Here is a 15075-nt window from a genome sequence, read left to right as displayed (position 1 = left end):
AGAATTCAGAATCTGATATCTGTCCCTCTGAAAGAAAGAGGCTGATATACAAGCAGAGACCAGAATCTGATAACTCTATCTATGAGCAGGCCGATGTGAAGCCAGAGGTCTCTCTAGAAAATCTGTGAGTAAGATACACTGCTGAGCTGTTAAGAAGATCATTACAACCTGTACTCCAGATACTTTAACCCACACTCAAGCTGTGAAGGAAGTGCACTAAAGGACTCGTTATCTGTAGCAAGAACTCTTATCTTTTAACCTTAATCCTTATTCTTTTTCCACCTTTTCCCCCTTCTGTGTTTGTCTGTCTTGTGTGTTTGGAGAGGGTGGGGCAGTTCAAGGGGAGTCAGCTCGACATTAGGCAGCTGTGTTTATTGTATATTTCATATTCGTTCTTGTTATACATAAGGTGATTGTGTTTCAACTTACAAACCTGTTGACTGTAATTATTGAGCCGCCAAGAGCCAAAGCTTCTGGGGATATTTATATAAATTATTGTTTAATTCACTCGTGTTGTGACTCCAGGGCACATGGGGCTGGAATTGATTACACACTGGCCCAGGTGGTGTAACAACACACAGGACAGACAAACACAAGTGGGGGGGGGGATATGCAAATGAAAGAGAAAACAGTCCTTGCATCAGATGAGAGTCTCTGCAAGTTTTCTCCACAGGTGCTAAATGCTTGTTAACAGTTTCTGCCATTTCCTCGTTTCCCATTAATAATTCCCAGTCTCATCCTCAAAGCAAGTGGCTCCCAAACTGAGAGTCGCAACCCCTCAATGGGGTCACAAACATAGCATTTGGGGCTATGAGCTCCCTGTCCTTCAAGTGGAGACCAGATTCTAGTGGGACAGCCTTGGGGTGGCACGGCGGCAGAGTGGTTAGACATGCTGCCTCACAAAGACATCCGGTGCCAGCCATGGTGTGAGTGATCGCACACAGGGCAGCCCATGCTTGAAGGCATAGAAAAGAGCTCTTTTTACCTGAAATTGGGTGCAACTTCGACGGAAAGTATAACTGAAAGTCGGAGGAGAAGTTCCCCCCCAGGAGTGGTATGTCTGCTGCTTACCATACCTGGCAGAAGAAGGTAAAAGACCTGGCAAAGGAGTTGGAAACGATCTGTGGCGCAGCAGCCAGTGGAAGGATGGAGGAAGGGGAAGGCCCAGTGTAAGTAGCAAAGCCCCAGATGGACCAGTTGATGGCCTTTCTCAAGGAAGAGTTCCACCAGGAGAGGAAGGAGATACAGGAGGATCGCCCGGAGGCCATCAAAAGGGCTGTGGTACGCTTGAAGGGCTCGATGGAGAGGGTGGAGAAATGCTTGGAGGTGCAGGGGTCGCTGATCCAAGAGATTGAGAGAGTGATGTCGGACCACAGAGATCGGGTGGTAGCATTGGAGGCTGAGGTGGCAAAATGCTTAGAAGAAGTTGAGAGCAAAGGTGGAGGAGCAGGAAAATAGATTGAGAAAGCAGAATCTGCGGATAGTCAACGTGCCTGATGGAGTGGAAAGTGCCATGAGGTACGTTTTGAGGATGCTGGAAGAGCTAGTGGCGGAGGGGGTGTTGGATAAGGCCGCTGAATTGGATAGAGCGCACAGGTCTCTGAGGCAGAGGCCTAGAGTGGGGGAGCCGCCGTGGGCGGTGATTGTGAGGCTCCACAAGTACGTGGAGAAGGAGAAGATTCTGCTGTGGGCCAGGGAGAAGCGCAACTGTGAATGGGAGGGAACAAGGTCTGAATGTACCAGGACATTGGAGCTGAGCTGGCAAAATGGCATGCAGGGTTCAACAAAGCCAAGGCGGTGCTATATCGATGGCAGATCAGGTTTGGGGTGCACTACCTAGCGAAGCTTTGGGTGATGTATGAAGACCGGGAATATTATTTTGAGACCCCAGATGCGGCCAATGACTTTATAAAAGAGCATGAACTGGAGGAGAACTGAACAATTTTGGGAGACGGAGGTGTTAGCATTGCGAAATAATTGGGAACACGGGTAGAGTGGGGGTTGGAGAGAGGGCGGGGGGGGGGGGGGGGGGGGGGGTTCTTTTGCTCCAATGTGAAGGGCTTTTTCTTTTTATTGTCGGGTCAACAAAGGCCAGCAGGCATGAAAGGTTTGTAAGTGGACGGATGACCCCTTCCCCCCCCCCCCCACCCCCTCCTGCTGCCTGGGGCTGTGTTTTTTATTTTTGTTTGACCTTGGGGGAGGTGACCTATGGTTCGAGATAAATCTTTTATTGGGCGGGGGAGGGTGCTGTCTGCAGGGATCCTTCTTCGTGGAACAGAGAGGTGAGGGCGTGGGAGTGTGGGGGTCAGTAGGACAAGTCTATGGGCAAGAGTTGCCACGCTGGCAGGTAATGCTAGTGAATGGAAGTGAGGTGGGGGAGAAGGGAGAAGGCCAAGAGAGGTGGCCATAGGTGGGGGTGGTGGTGGTGGTGGGGGGTGGGGGGGGGGGTGAGGAGGGGTGGGAAGAGCTGGAAAGTGAGAATGACGGACTGTAGAGGGAATGAAGGCATAAGCTCCCGATACGGCTGATAACATGGAACGTGCAAGGGTGCAACGGGCCGGTGAAAATATCTCGGGTCTTTGCGCATCTGAGGAGTTTAAAAGCAGAGGTGGTCTTTCTGCAGGAGATGCACCTCTGGGTAAAGGATCAGGCTAGGTTAAGAAAGGGGTGGGTGGGTCAGATTTTCCACTCGGGGTTTGATTCAAAGATAAGGAAGAAAATGGGGTTTTGTGTGTGAGAAGGAAGTGAGCTGGCCGGGTGGGAGATATGTGATTGTGAGCGGGGTATTAGAAGGGGCGCCGGTGGTGTTGGTGAATGTGCATGCATCGAATTGGGATGGTGTAGGTTTTATGAGGGGGTTGCTAGCAACAATCCCGGACTTGGCTACACATCAGTTGATTATGGGAGGAGATTTTAACTGTGTCCTTGAGCCGAGGGTAGATAGGTCGAGCCCCAGGTCAATGGATAGGATACGAATGGCAAAGGAGCTGGGTGGGTTTATGGAAAAGATTAGTATGGTGAACCCGTGGCTTCAAGAACCCAGGGGGAAGGGAGTATTCCTTTTCCTCACATGTTTATAGGGTGCATTCAAGGATCAACTTTTTTGTGGTGAGCCGGGAGGTTTTGGTTGGGGTGGAGGGGGCAGAGTACGCGGGGATAGTAATCTCAGACCATGCGTCCCACTGGCTGGAGATTCGGCTTAGATCGGGATGGGAGCAGAGGCTGGGGTGGAGGCTCAATTTCGGGTTGTTGGCAGATAGAGGACGTGATTCCCCATCCCGCTGCACAGAATTCTGGTGCGGCACGCTGTTGGGATTTTCCGTTTCGTCGGCTGGTCAATTGGGTTTCCCATTGTGGGGTAGCCCCACGCTGTTGGAAAACCCCTGGACTGTCGGCAAAATGGGAAATCCCGACGGCGGAGAATTCAGCCCAGAGAATTTTGAGATAAAGTGGGGGCTGTGATTAAAGATTATGTAGAACTGAACCAAAACGGGGAGGTGTCGGCGGCCACATTTTGGGAAGCGCTAAACGCGGTGCTCCGAGGGGGAGATTATCTCGTTCAAGGCACATGAGGATAGGAAAAGGAGGGAGGAATATGCAAGGCTAATGAACGAGATAATGGAGGTATACATGGGGTACTCGGGAGATTGGCGAGGAGGAACAAATTAAAGGGGCAATTTGATAGGCTGACAAAGGCGGGAGGACAGCTGCGTAGAGCAAGAGGGGTACAGTACGAATATGGGGAGAAGGCGAGTCGAATATTAGTGCATCAGCTACGGAGGCAGGCCGCGTTCAGAGAAATATTGAAGATATGGACTGGGGCAGAGGATCTGGTGTCGGAGCCGGGGAAGATAAACGAGGTGTTTCGGGATTTCTATATGGAGCCGACAGGGTGGACCCAGGGGTGAAGAAGGGGACATGGGACGGTTCTTAGATGGACTGGCATTTCCACACTTGGAGGAAGAGAAGCAGCATGGTAGCACAAGTGGATAGTACTGTGGTTCACAGCGCCAGGGTCCCAGTCTGGGTGGGTCACTGTCTGTGCGGAGTCTGCACATTCTACCTGTGCCTGCGTCCTCCAGGTGCTCTGGTTTCCTCCCACAGTCCAAAGACGTGCAGGTTAGGTGGATTGGCCATGATAAATTGCCCTTAGTGACCAAAGGATTATGGGAGTTACTGGATTACGGGGATAGGGTGGAAGTGAGGGCTTAAGTGGGTCGGTGCCGACTCGATGGGCTGAATGGTCTCCTTCTGCACTGTATGTTCTATGTAGAAGAGGCAGGTGCTAGAGGAGCCCTTGGGGCGGAGGGAGGTATTGGATAGTATAAAGGGTATGAAGTCGGGGAAGGCCCCGAGGCCCAATGTTTACCCAGTGGAATTCTATAATTCCTGGTTTAGCTCAGGGGCTGGTTTAGCTCACTGGGCTAAATCGCTGGCTTTTAAAGCAGACCAAGCAGGCCAGCAGCACGGTTCGATTCCCGTACCAGCCTCCCCGGACAGGCGCCGGAATGTGGCGACTAGGGGCTTTTCACAGTAACTTCATTGAAGCCTACTCGTGACAATAAGCGATTTTCATTTCATTTCATTTAAGGAGTTTGCAATGGACCTAGCACCACATTTCTTGGGGCGTTTAATGAGGCATTGGAGAAGAGGGAGCTGTTGGAGACGATGACACAGGCAGCTGTTGCTTCTTTAGTTTAGATCCACTGTGTGTTTACCCTACGTATTGGAGAAATAATCACACAAGCATTCAGTTAAATCACAGTTTATTTATTGGACACAAGGTTTGTTATATACTTGAGAAATCACGCGTTCATGCACATCAAGACTATGACTATCAATTTAAACTACATTGACTTAACTTCCAAATGACCGGCTTGGTGCAGGGTAGATATGGCCTTATCTGTTTCCTCATACGTGTCGGCTGGAGGCTTGAACTTGGCTGATGTAAGGAGCTATGCTGCGGTCGGTGGTCAAGTGCAGAGCTGGTCCAAAAGAGAGTGAATGCTGGTTGCGCAGTTCTTCTTATCCTCTGAGCTTTCAGGCCCTTTTGGGCGGTCCCAGGTGAAGATCTAATGGATCGATAGGGTTTTGATCACCCTAATCGATCCTGACCAATTAGGGGTGGGTATCTTGATGGCTGGGCGGGGCGAGGTCGGCCATGGCCGTTAGTGTCCAGGGCATGTAGGCCTTCCCAAATAAGGCAAACAGATGCCCCCGAGACTGCCACTTATTGTTAGTTTCTATCTGGGACCATTGCCCCAGGAAGACCTTTGGGTGGCCTTCAGCAGGTGTGAATTCCTGCGTAAGTCTGAACTGTTGTTTGCAAATATACAAGCTGCAGCTTGTCTATGTCCCAGGCCTGACCACATTTCCAATCATTATTTGCGGGCGTCCATTTTAGATGGCCACACAGCGATCACATTAATACCAAAAAAGAGGAAGGACCCATTGGAATGTGGGTCGTATAGGCCCATATCGTTGTTAAATTCGGATGTGAAAGTACAAGCTACGTTGATAGCGGGAAGGTTGGAAGGTTGTGTCCCGGAGGTGATTACGGAGGACCAACAGGCTTTGTAAAGGGCAGGCAGCTTTCTAGTAATATGAGGAGGCTGTTAAACGTCATCATGACCCCGTCAAGAGCCCAGGCACCAGAGGTAGTAGTGTCCATGGAGGCTGAGAAGGGATTTGACCGGGTGGAGGGGTGGTGTGGTAGTTACCACTGTTGTATTGTATATATCGCATATGAGCTGTATTACGGTATGGCTCCTGTATTACAGGTACGGGGGTAGATCCCCGCCTGTTGGCTCCGCCCAGTAGGCGGAGTATAAATGTGTGGGCTCTCCGAGCTGCAGCCATTTCGGCAGCAGCTGCGGGAGGCTACACATCTCTGCGTAATAAAGCCTCGATTACTCTCTACTCTCGTCCCATCGTAATTGATAGTGCATCAATTTATTCCGCAGAGATTTTACAATGATGCATCTCCGCATCAAACCTGATCACCTGCAGCTGCACCCTCAAGCAGACAATGCCAAGTCGGCCTTCGCACAATGTGGTAATCACCACTGCTGTATATATTAGGAGATGTGTGGTAAGACCCTGCACTACAGGTACGGGGTAGCCCCTGCCTGCTGGCTCCGCCCAGTAGGCGGAGTATAAATATGTGTGCTCCCCATACAGCAGCGATTTTGCCAGCTGCTGTAGGAGGCCACACATCTTAGTGTAATAAAGCCTCAGTTGTATTCAACTCTCGTCTTTGTGCAATTGATCGTGCATCACACATTGGCTAGCTTGCTTTGAAGCATACATCGGATCTGCGACAGAACCACCCTCAGAGGCACAGAAGCTCCAGATCCTTTACACGCGGCTGAGCTCCGATATCTTTCCCCTCATCCGGGATGTGCCTACCTACACTGAGGCCATGGCGCTACTTAAGGAGAACTACGTTCAGCAGACCAACAAAATCTACGGCAGGCACCTCCTGTCCACGTGGCATCAACTCCCCGGTGAGTCTGTGGAAGATTTCTGGTGTGCCCTGCATGCCCTGGCGAAGGACTGCGATTGCCAGGCAGTTTCGGCCGTTGATCATTCTGAACTTCTAATTAGAGATGCTTTTGTTACGGGCATAGGGTCAGCGTACATCCGCCATCGCCTCTGAGAAGGGGCGACCCTCAACCTCGCGGCGACCAAGAAACTAGCGATCTCACTCACAGTCACCTCCCGCAATGTGCAGGCATACGCCTCCGACCGCACGGCCCACCCCTCCTGGGCATCATGGACCACACCAGCGAATACCCCATTGTGGACCCCACCAGCGACTGCCCCCAGCCAACCCCAGGCCTGCGCCGGGTGGCAGCCAACCAACCCCGGGGGACCCAAGTGCTATTTCTGCGGACAGACAAAACACCCCCGGCAGCGCTGCCCTGCGTGGAGCGTGCTCTCCAAGGCCTGTGGGAAGAAAAGACATTTCGCTGTTGTGTTCCAGGCCTGCTCGATCGCTGCTATTGTCCCTGCACCCCCTACGTGCGACCCATGGGCGCTGTCATCTTGCCTGCCTCAGGACATGTGCGGCCCGTGGGCACTGCCATCTTTAACGCCACCTGCCATGTGCGCCCCGTGGGTGCCGCCATCTTCTCTGCCTCAGGACCCCTGCCTTCTGGACTCCGGGAGCATTGAGAGCTTCATCCACCCCGATACGGTAAGGCACTGCTCTCTCACAGTACAACCCCCAAACAGAGAATCTCCCTGGCCTCCGGATCCCACTCCGTGGCGATCCGCGGGTAGTGCATTGCCACCCTCACCATCCAGGGCGGAGAGTACACGGCTTCCGGCTCTGCGTCCTCCCCAACCTCTGCACTGCCTTGCTTCTCGGCCTGGACTTCCATGCAACCTCCAGACCCTAACCCTGAGATTTGGCGGGCCCTTACCACCCCTTACTGTCTGCAGTCTCACGATCCTTAAGGTCGACCCGCTTTCTCTGTTTGCGAACCTCACCCCAGATTGCAAACCGTCACCACAAGGAGCAGACGGTACAGCGCCCTAGGAGAGGACTTTCATCAGGTCTGAGGTTCAGTGGCAGCCATGGGAAGGTATTATTGAGGCCAGCAACAGCCCCTGGAGAGCCCAAGTGGTTGTTGTGAAATCTGGGGAGTAAAACAGGATGGTCGTTGACTACGTCAGACCATCAACAGGTACATGCAGCTCGACGCGTACCCCCTCCCACGCATATCTGATATGGTCAATCAGATTACACAATACCGGGTCTTCTCGACGGTGGGCCTGAAATCTGCCTACCACCAGCTCCCCATTCGCAAGGCGGACCACCCGTACACCGCGTTTGAAGCGGACGGCTGCCTTTACCACTTCCTTAGGATTCCCTTCGGTGTCACTAACTGGGTCTCGGTCTTCCAACGGGAGATGGACCGAATGGTTGAACGGTACAGACTGCGGTCTACCTTCCTGTACCTGGATAACGTCACCATCTGCGGCCACAACCAGCAGGATTACGACGCTAAACTTTCCAAATACCTCCACACCGCCAAACACCTCAACCTAACCGACAACAAGGAGAAGTGCGTGTTCAGCACTAACCGATTAGCCATCCTCGGCTATGTGGTTCAAAATGGAGTTTAAGGGCCCGACCCCGAACGCATGTGCTCCCTCATGGAACTCCCCCTTCCCCACTGGCCCAAGGCCCTCAAACGATGCCTGGGGTTCTTCTCGTACTGTGCCCAGTGGGTCCCTAACTATGCAGACAAGGCCCGCCCACTCATTCACTCCACCATTTTCCCATTGAGGGGCGAGGCTCACCAGGCCTTCAACCGTATCAAGGCCGACATCGCCAAGGCCGCAATGCATGCGGTTGATGAGACTCTCCCCTTCCAAGTTGAGAGCGATGCATCAGACGTCACTCTGGCCACCACCCTCAACCAGGCAGGCAAGCTGTGGTATTCTTTTCACAAACCCTCCATGCCTCCGAAATTCGGCACTCCTCCGTCGTGAAGGAGGCCCAAAGCATAGTAGAAGCTGTGCGGCATTGGAGGCATTACCTGGCCGACAGGAGATTCACTCTCCTCACTGACCAACGGTCAGTTGCCTTCATGTTCAACAACACACAGCGGGGCAAGATCAAAAATGATAAGATCTTGAGGTGGAGGATCGCGCTCTCCACCTATAATTATGAGATCTTGTATCACCCTGGTAAGCTCAACGAGCACCCCCGATGCCCTATCCCGAGGTACATGTGCCAGCACACAAGTGGACCGACTCCGGACCCTGCACAACGATCCCTGTCACCCAGGGTTCATCCGTTTTTTTCACTTCATAAAGGCCTGCAATCTGCCCTACTCCATCGAGGAAGTCAGGGCTATCACCAGAGACTGCCAGGTCTGCACGGAGTGTAAACCGCACTTCTACCGGCCAGACCGAATTCAGCTCCTGGTGAAGGCCTCCCGTCCCTTTGAACGCCTCAGCGTGGATTTCAAAAGGTCCTTCCCCTCCACCGACCGAAACACGTACTTTCTTAATGTGTGCGACAAATACTCCAGATTCCCCTTCGCCATCCCATGCCCCAATATGATGTCCGCCACCCTCATCAAAGCCCTCAACACCATCTTCGCTCTGTCTGGTTTCCCCGCCTACGTCCACAGCGACCGGGGATCCTCATTTATGAGCGATGAGCTGCGCCAGTACCTGCTCAGCAAAGGTATCGCCTCCAGCAGAACGACCAGCTATAACCCCCGGGGAAACGGGCAGGTGGAGCGGGAGAATGGTGAAGTGTTGGCTAGTGTAGACTTGAGAGATGAACAGACACTTCCAACACTGATGAAGGTTCAACTCAATTTTATTAACTACTTCTAACTAACTAACACACGATGACTGTGGGTCTAAATGATGCTAACTTAAACTAGAGACCTTGTCCGAACCAGTTGCTTCTCTCAGCATGTGGTGTGAGTCTATGCTGGGCTGGATGAGTTCTTGTTACACTGAGAGGCTGCACCCAGAATGAACGGGAACCATGGTGCCCTCTGCCTTTATAGTGTGTGTATTCTAACTGGTGATGGCTGCGGTGTTTGTACATGTTGATTGGTCCCTGTGTGTGTTTGCACCATGATATACTGGTGTATATTATGACATTCCCCCTTTTATAAAAAATGTTAATATAGGCATGTGATAATAAATAGTGTGGGTGTGTGGAGAATGTACCTAGCTACGTGTGATGTGCGAATACATATGTACAAAGCTGTATACAGGGAACAAGACTATTTACACAGGAAGGTGCCTGGTGCAGATGACTACCATGGACTGGAACAACCAACGAATCTAATTACAAATCACTGGTTAACGAATGCAACAATGAAGGATATAGAAAAAGAAACATTTCAGAAGGTCCACATGTGTACAGAGTTCATAAGTTCAGTCTCTGAGGTGGGCGACGAACTCTGGTTGACCGTAAGGGTGGCACACCACTCATCATCCTGGCCGACACTGTGGACGTGGACGGGTTCAGTGCCACGCTTGGGGGACATTCTGTTCATAGTAACGACGCCGATTTGGAACGGGACCTGTGGGTCATTGCAGGCACAGTCGGAAGCAAGGTCTGGAGTAGGTTCATTGATGGCAGGCTGGATAGCCCTGACGTCTCTGTGGGGCTGGGTGGACCTTCGAAAAACAGCAGGCATGGAAGATCTGCACATTGTAGCGTAGAGGCCTCGTTTGCCACACTGCAGGCAGCATCGGGACTTCGCGGGACATTGCCGCTTTATGTGGGTGGAGCCACAGTTGCCGCACGCCGGAGCGTTGGAACGTTCGTCGCGCCACCGCGCCTGCGCGGGGCGATCCAGCGGGGCGCGCACCTGTGTGAAGCGATCCGTGACGTCAGCACGCTCGTTGCGTGTAAGCGCAGGACTCTGTGAAAAGCGCGCGAAATGGCTGCCATCGTTCAGATCCAGAGCCTGGAAAGATTTAATCATTTGGACCCGTTCTGCCTCGTAAGGGGCTTGCCGCGCCGTTTCAGCAGCCTGGATGCAGGAGTAGCGCATGGAGGCATGTTTATGAAGTACTCAGGTCTCAATGGCCGTAGAGAGAGTGAGTTGCTTTACTTTTAGTAGCTGCTGGCGCAGGGGCTCAGATTGAACACCAAAAACAATCTGGCCACGGAGCATGGAGTCAGAGGTGGACCTGTAGTTGCAGGACTGCGCAAGGACGCGGAGGTGGGTAATAAAGGACTGGAAAGGCTCATCCTTACCCTGAGTTCGCTGCTGAAACATGTACCTCTCGAAGCTCTCGTTGACCTCGACCGCACAGTGGCTGTCGAACTTCAGAATTATGGTCTCGAACTTCGATTTGTCCTCCCCCTCATCGAAGGTGAGCGAGTTGAAAATGTGCAGAGCGTGGTCCCCGGCTGTGAAGAGGAAGAGAGCAATCTTCCGTGCGTCTGAGGCAGCTTCCAGGTCCCTGGCCTCGAGGTACAGCTGGAAGTGCTGTTTAAAAGGTTTGCAGTTCGAGCCCAGATTCCCGGCAATGTGGAGAGGCGGCGGCGGGCGAACGGAGTCCATTCTGTAGGATGGCTGGAGACTGGTGGAAGGCAGATCACTGAAAGGCAGGTCTCAGAAGTGCTAGCATCCCTCAACTTCTGGTACCATGAAGTGTTGGCTAGTGTAGACTTGAGAGATGAACAGACACTTCCAACACTGATGAAGGTTCAACTCAATTTTATTAACTACTTCTAACTAACTAACACACGATGACTGTTGGTCTAAATGATGCTAACTTAAACTAGAGACCTAAGCCTTGTCTGAACCAGTTGCTTCTCTCAGCACGTGATGTGAGTCTGTGCTGGGCTGGATGAGTTCTTGTTACACTGAGAGGCTGCACCCAGAATGAGTGGGAACCATGGTGCCCTCTGCCTTTATAGTGTGTGTATTCTAACTGGCGATTTGCTGCGGTGTTTGTACATGTTGATTGGTCCCTGTGTGTGTCCATCAGTGTGTGTCTGCACCATGATATACTGGTGTATATTATGACAAATGGGACGGTCTGGAAGGCTGTCCAGCTGACCCTACGGCCCAGAAATCGCCCTGCCTCCCGCTGGCAGGACGTCCTCCCCGACACCCTTCACTCCATTCAGTCGCTCCTTTGCACTGCGACTAACGAAAGTCCCCATGTACGTCTCCTTGCCTTCCCTAGGAAGTCCACCTCCGGGGTTTCGCTCCCAACGTGGCTGGCAGCTCCAGGACCCGTTCTCCTCCGCAAGCAAATGCGGCTCTGCAAGGCGGACCCGTTGGTTGAGAGGGTACAGCTACTTCAAGCGAACCCGCAGTACGCCTACGTGACGTACCACGACGGCCGCCAAGGCACAGTCTCCCTCAGGGACCTGGCACCAGCTGGGTCCACACAACTCCTCCCCTGTGCCCCGGCTACCCTCCCTCCCCCCAGCGTACCCCACCACAGCCCCCGCTCCAGGACGATCCGTCCTCCCCTTGGTCCCACCCGGGGATGAAGATGAGGTCGACAGGCTTCCGGAGTCACCGACGACCGAACCGACGCCTGCATCGCCACCGAGACTGTGGCGCTCGCAACAACGGATCAAGGTGCCCGATCATCTGAATTTGTAAACTTTTCCTAAAATGTTAAACACCTGCATGTAAATAGCCTTCCACCACCCCCGCTGGACTCCTTTTTAACAGGGGGTGAATGTGATAGTCACCAATGTTGTATTGTATATATTGCATGTGAGGTGTATTACGGTAAGGCTCCTGTACTACAGGTACGGGGGTAGATCCCTGCCTGCTGGCTCCGCCCAGTAGGCGGAGTATAAATGTGTGGGCTCTCCGAGCTGCAGCCATTTCGGCAGCAGCTGTGGGAGGCTACACATCTCTGCGTAATACACCCTCGATTACACTCTACTCTCGTCTCGTCGTAATTGATTTTGGGCAACACGGTAGCACAAGTGGCTAGCAATGTGGCTTCACAGCGCCAGGGTCCCAGGTTCGATTCCCCACTGGGTCACTGTCTGTGTGGGGTCTGCACGTTCTCCCCATGTCTGCGTGGGTTTTCTCCGTGTGTTTCCTCCCACTGTCCAAAGATGTGCAGGTTAGGTGGATTGGCCATGCTAAATTGCCCTTAGTGTCCAAAAAGGTTAGGAGGGGTTATTGGGCTACGGGGATAGGGTGGAAGTGAGGGCTTTAGCGGGTCGGTGCTGACTTGATGGGCTGAATGGCCTCCTTCTGCACTGCATAGAACATAGAACAGTACAGCACAGAACAGGCCCTTCGGCCCTCGATGTTGTGCCGAGCAATGATCACCCTACTCAAGCCCACGTATCCACCCTATACCAGTAACCCAACAACCCCCATTAACCTTATTTTTAGGACACTACGGGCAATTTAGCATGGCCAATCCACCTAACCCGCACATTTTTGGACTGTGGGAGGAAACCGGAGCACCCGGAGGAAACCCACGCACACATGGGGAGGACGTGCAGACTCCGCACAGACAGTGACCCAGCTGGGAATCGAACCTGGGACCCTGGAGCTGTGAAGCATTTATGCTAACCACCATGCTACCGTGCTGCCCTAATGTTCTATGTTTAAGGTCCTGGGAAGGTTTGGGTTTGGGCCGGCGTTTGTGGCATGGGTGTGCTTGTTATATGTGGCACTGATGGAGAGTGTGTGGACCAACTACATGGGTTGACGGAACTTTGAACTGTACAGGCGAACAAGACAGGGATGCCTGCTGTCACTGATTTTGTTTGCACTGGCTACAGAGCCTTTGGCAATGGCTCTAGGGGGTTGTGTGATGAACGGTATTAATAACTGCCGTAAACGGTACCTGACCTTTAATACCTTGCCCCTTTAAGAGGCTTTGAACCCTGGGGGACTCCGCCTCTGGCTACGCCCCCAGGAAACGGTATATAGGATAAGGCTCCATGTGGTGAGCACACTTCTCTCGGATGCTGTTCAGTTCTCTGTAGATTAAAGCCTTTTGATTACCGACCTCGCTCTCGCGTCGTAATTGAGGGTGCCTCAGGTTGGCAGAGTGGTGATGGATTACGAGAGGATGAAGGGAGCATTGGGTGTTGCTATACACAGACGACCTACTATTGTATGTTTCAGACCCGCTTGGGAGCATGGAGAGGATCATGGGCCTGTCAGGGAAATTTGGGGCATTCTCGGGATATAAGTTAAATGTAGGGAAAAGCAAAGTCTTCCCCATGAACGAGTTAGGTTGGCGAGCCAATTTAACGGGGATGCCATTTAAGGTAGCCAGAGACAGCTTTAGATATTGGGGATTCAGGTAGCGAGGGAATGGGCGGTGCTACATAAATGGAATCTAACAAAGTTGGTGGAGGAGGTTAGGGAGAGTCCGAAGAGGTGGGACACACTGCACTTCACTTTGGCTGGGAGGGGCCAAGTGGTGAAGATGAATATTCTGCTGAGGTTCCTGTTCATATTCCAGACACTCCTGATTTTTGTACCTAAGGCCTTCTTTCAAAAACTGGATATGATTATTTCAGACTTTGTATGGGCAACGAAGGTGCCAAGGGTTAAGAGGACCCTGTTACAGAGACAGAGGCAGAAGGGGGGGGGGGGGGGGGGGGGAGAGTTGGCATTGCTGAGCCTGCTACATTATTACTGGACGGTGAACGTGGAGAAGGTGAACGGGTAGAATAGGTTAGAATGGGGAAAGAATCCTGTTGGATGTCCAGCTTGAGAGCTATGGCGACCGCGGCATTGGCAGTATCTCCAAGGAAGCACTCGGAAAGCCCTGTGGTGCAGTCCACAGTGAAGGTGTGGAACCAGCTGAGGAGGCATTTTAGGTAGAGAGGATGTTGGTATTAATCCTGTTGTGTGAAAACCACGGTTTTGAGTTGGAGGAGATAGATGTCACATATAGGAAGTGGAGAGAAGTGGGGCTGGCTAAGGTGAGGGATTTGTACCTGGAAGAAGGGTTTGCTAGTATAGAGGAACTGAAGGAGAGGGTAGAATTCCCAAGAGGAAGTGAGTTTAGGTACCTGCAGGTAAGGAACTTCACATGGAAGGTTTGGAAAGAGTTCCCCAGGTTGCCATGGAACACCCTGTTAGGGCAACTGCTACTTCTGGATGTGGAAGGGGAGGGCAGGATCGGAGTGGTGGCTGGGAGAACAGGGAGGTGAGCGGGTGGTGAAGATTATGGGGGCAGCTGGGAGTGGGAGCTGGGTGGGGAGATAAACTGGGAAGTATGGAGTGAGGCGCTACAAAGGGTAAATGTTGACCTTGTGCGCAAGGATTAGCCTGATACAGTTCAAGGTGGTACACAGGGTACATATGAGTCGGGCAAGAATGGAATGACAGATGAATGTGACAAGTGTGGACGAGGACCAATGAATCATGTTCATAAGTTCTGAGTCTGCAAAATGTTTAGGAGATTTGGGGCGGGAGTGTTTGCGGTGAGAGCAAGGATAGTGGGGGTGGAGGTTGAGCTGGACTCATTAGTGGCGAGATTTGGGATATTGGAGAAGCTGGATCTGATGGAGGGGGTGAAGGCTGATGTTGTGGTCTTTGCTTCTCTGACTGCACGCCGAAGAATTTGGCT

Source organism: Scyliorhinus canicula, chromosome 3 (genome assembly GCF_902713615.1).
Source record: "Scyliorhinus canicula chromosome 3, sScyCan1.1, whole genome shotgun sequence".
Lineage (NCBI taxonomy): Eukaryota > Metazoa > Chordata > Chondrichthyes > Carcharhiniformes > Scyliorhinidae > Scyliorhinus > Scyliorhinus canicula.
The sequence above is the reverse complement of the archived record's forward strand: the minus strand, read 5'-3'. Positions refer to the sequence as shown.